The 4,386-nt window shown below is 35.6% G+C and overlaps 1 long non-coding RNA gene across 1 annotated transcript; it reads left to right on the top strand.

Annotated features, from left to right (window-relative positions):
• Window positions 1–482: 482 nt before the first annotated feature.
• LOC307138174 lies at window positions 483–4,098 on the top strand. Its single transcript, XR_013818002.1, has 4 exons — window positions 483–538; window positions 1,325–1,377; window positions 2,030–2,196; window positions 3,568–4,098. It is a non-coding gene; the product is annotated as an uncharacterized lncRNA (long non-coding RNA).
• The last annotated feature ends 288 nt before the right edge of the window (window positions 4,099–4,386 follow it).

The following is a 4,386-nucleotide window of genomic DNA, read 5'->3' as shown; positions in this document are numbered from 1 at the left end:
GGACTGCATTTCTTGGACCCTAGTTTTTTTTTAATGTTTTTATAGCACTTATTATTCAATTCTGTATTTGAATGATTTGATTTTAATTAAATTTAATTTCTATATTTTCCTAACCAACCCCTATCCCTAAACATAACCGTTGGTAACCTTCTTGAAATATTTAGCCTACACTGTTAGACATTTCTGTAATTTGTACAGTTATTTACTATATATCACCCAGTATAATACTGTAAATTCTCTTTACAGTAAATAACTGTAATTCCCGTTGCATCATGGGTATTTTCTATGACGTCAAACACCAAATACAGTGATTTCCTGTATTTTTAAAAAATAAAGTATAATACTGTATTTACCACAACGGCCTATTTGGCACAATTGGGATCGACAGGATTTGCTTGAGATTTATATTAGGAACCATCAGTGCAGCGTTGAAAGTTTCACCCGAGGAGAGAGCTCACGGTTCCAGAGAATATATGAGCTGTGTCCGGACACCCTGCGAAGATTTTTTCATCCCCCGTGAGAACGGCAAACAAGCAAGGTAAGTGTGATTTGTACTATCCGCGGTTGTCTGCACCCCAATTTTAGCTTGTCAGCATTGGTGCTAAAAACTGAGGTAAACCTAACGTTTTATGAATTTATTGAATTAGATTAGGAACCGGTGCAGCGTTGTAAGTTTTGCCCGAGGAGAGAACTCACAGTCCGGACAACATACTTTACATAACGCTAGGTTATCATTTGCTTAAACTTTGCTGTTAAAACTGAGGTAAACCTAACGTTTTATTTAAAAAAAATGAGTATATTGAATTAGATTAGGAACCAGTGCAGCCCGCGTCGTGTGTAACGTTACTGCCCGAGGAGAGAGCTCACGGCCCGGACAACATACTTTATAACGTTAGGTTATCATTTGCTTAAACTTTGCTGCTAAAAACTGAGGTAAACCTAACGTTTTCTTTAAAAAAAATGAGTTTATTGAATTAGATTAAGAACCAGTGCAGCCAGCGTCGTGTGTAACGTTACTGCCCGAGGAGAGAGCTCACGGCCCGGACAACATACTTTACATAACGTTAGGTTATCATTTGCTTCAGCTTTGGTACTAAAACTGAGGTAACATAAACCTAACGTTTTATTTTTAAAAAGACTTAACGTTAGTGAGTTTATTGAATTAACTTTACCAATACAATGAAGATTTTGTTTATCGAGCATATTAAGCGTACATTAGGACGACGTTAGTTAGTAAATTAACGTTGGCCACTAGTTGCAAAAAATAATGTCGTTAACAAGCAAAGTTTACATTTGGATTGACATTATTTATTTAACATTTTAGATAAGAATACCAGGAGCCTGCCTGTGCTGTGCGACACTGGAACTCATACAACGGTAAGTAACGTTACTCCTCTTTGTTTCTCCACATATTACTGATAATTCAAAGTTTTTCTTGTATGTTTTAGTCGGGTCTGTTTAACTGAATCACAAAATTATTTAGTTTTTCCACCTCTTTTTAGCTGTAACTAGCCATGTACCATGTTTTTTTTTCATAAATTATATTATACTAAAATAATCCAAAACTGTGTTTGTCCAGGACTGACAGATTATAATTTTATTTTCTGGAATTTAAGCAGTCCTGGACAATTTTTGGATGATTTTGGCAGATGAAATATAATTTATGAAAAAAACATGGCAAAACTTTAGAATAATGTTGCTCAAGTGCAAACCTGAATACATTTCTGAACACAAAAGAAGATGAAAAATGTTTGTAACCTAACAGATTGAGGCACCATTCACTTCTATAGTATTTTTTTCCTACCATGGAAGTGAATGGTGCCTCAAAATTATCTGGTTACAAACATTCTTTAAAAGGTTTAGAACTACAGGGCGAGTAAATGACAGAATTTACTTTTTTTTTTTGGTGAACTATCCGTTTAATGACGGACCATTATTCTAAAGTGTTACCAAAAACATTTAAAGCAAAAGCACTAAGGGTGATGAAATTTAAAATATCTTTATTCTCTTAATTTTCTCTTGCTTTAAGTTTTTTTCGTGAGGAAAAACCCAGAGGTGGGAACAAGATGCACCACCTAAACCAGAGTGAGTCGGAAGACCAGGGAAGTTGTGAACAGGAAGACAACTGTAATCAACAACAGAGTGTCATCCTTCCTTCGCCACCTAATGGAGTTTGAATGGAAAAACTTGGACTAGGTGAGACACTTTTTTAATAGGATATGTAATGTACACAGACACTTACGCTGCATTCACACAGGGCGTCATGGCGGTTAGAAATTTTGTCTGACCTGACACAGCGCCGACGCCACGTGACAGTGACGTATGGCATCAAAGCACAGCGAGAGCGATTCGAGAACAGTCGGCTAATACAGCCGGTGCAGTTTCTCTAGAGCGACTGCACAGACTTTGATGAGGACACAGCTGTTCCACGATTGGCCAGATTTTCCGCATGACAGCGATCACATGTGTTTCGTGTTTATTCTAAAACCTTCAGTTCCTCTAATGTGCACAAATCTCTTTTTTATAACAGTTAAACCTCTTTTCATGTAGTTGCGATGTTATATTGTCATGTTTATCAAAATAAAACAGATGAAAAACGTAGACCCCCACTTCATTGATAGTTTAGGCTTGTATGTTAACTTTATTCTTGTACAAACACACGCTGTATTAATCAGTGCATAAAGTATTACATGACAAAAAATGTCTCTGAAACATCTGTGTATTGACAAATATTGCATTTATTTCACTTCAGCTGATAAAGTGTCCAAACACCGCGCGAGTGTCACTGCGGGAAGCAGAAAGTGTCCGACTTCACGTCTGTGTTTGCAGCTCCTCCCCGCCTGCACTCGGCTACTCTCGCCGATTGGTTGCATCCGGCCGCAGCTGATGTCCAACACACCTTTCAACTTCTGCCGCTTGCAACGTGAGTAAAGCGACGCGCGCGACGGAACCCACAATTCAGTTCAGCAACCCATGACGTCACCCATTCAAAGTAAATGAGAAGCGTCCCGTGTGTGAATGTAGCATTAAGTTTGAGGATACCTTACTAAAGCTAATGCAGTATACATGTAATCCATCCTGCAATAAAAGATTACATTGTTGTTTTTGATTAAATAGTTTGTGAAATCATGTTGAGGTGATTCAGTAATATTACTTTTTTGGAGCATATAGTTTGGGCTGCTGCTACTATTATGTACTAACAGTTTTCTTTAGTTTTTTACTCAATATCAATTTTGTTAAGCTAAATAACAGACACCTCTCTAATATGCAATCAGGTTCAGCATCACTACAAAGTACATTCTTCAAAATATTCATAACATTGAATCACCAGCTAAAACAAAAACTGAACATTTCATTTCACATCTTCATGAAGGCATTGCAGGACTGGATTAGACTAGACAGCATACGTTGAGCTAGGTGTACCTCAAAGTGTTAACTGTCTATAAAATAGTATTTTACCATTATGATGAATTGTAATGGGATTATTATTTTTTATTAAATTCCAACAGTGTAAAAAGTTTGTGTATACTCAAATTGTATGACTAACTTCATATCATTCTTATCTAGAGGGACTTCTTGCCATAATGGAGCAGAATCCTGGTTCCTGTTTGAAATCATCCAATGTGGAAGATGGCACAGATCGGTACAGACATGAAACTTGTGTTTGTGTTGTGTTGTGATAACTTGTTTCAGAATTAATTTGCTCTTTGTTTATATTTTATTCATGTATATGTGTATTTTGCACCAAAGGTACAGTATTCTTCAACCAACTATTTACAGTATTCTACCAACTATTTTCTGCAGAGTTTTTAAAATTGTAGCTCAAACAATAGTGTGTGGTGCTAGCAAGGTCATGGGTTCAATTCCCAGGGAAAGCAAGAACTGACAAAATGTAAAATGTGTATCTTGAATGCAATGCAAGTCGTCTGCCAAATGCATAAATGTAAATTTAAATAATAAGTGATATTGAATGCAATCTGATTACTTTTATACATGATTTTCTGAAAATAAGATTTGATTCGAGGATGTTTTAAAGTGAACTTTTTCCACACATTTAAATGTTTAAGTTAAAGCACTTAAAATGTTTTAAATAAAGAATTTTATATTTCATAATAATTGTCTGTTTGGATTACTTCTGTAGGATAGATTAATGTAAGAATTAATGTAATTCAGTAAGTATTAATGATTGAATAGGATTAATGCACTGTTAACCAAGGTTTACAGTAACGGTACTGTATTACAAAATTACAGTAACATGTAGTTACTGTAAACTGAAATGCGGTTCTTGTACTGTAAATCTCAAATACAGTAACTTACTGGCAACAGTGTTGCCAGTAAGTTACTGTAAAATCTCTTATAAATGTCTAACAGTGTAATTTGTTTCAA

The sequence above is a fragment of the Gobio gobio genome (genome assembly GCF_949357685.1).
Source record: "Gobio gobio genome assembly, chromosome: 15".
NCBI lineage: Eukaryota > Metazoa > Chordata > Actinopteri > Cypriniformes > Gobionidae > Gobio > Gobio gobio.
This window is presented reverse-complemented; position numbering and strand designations above follow the sequence as displayed.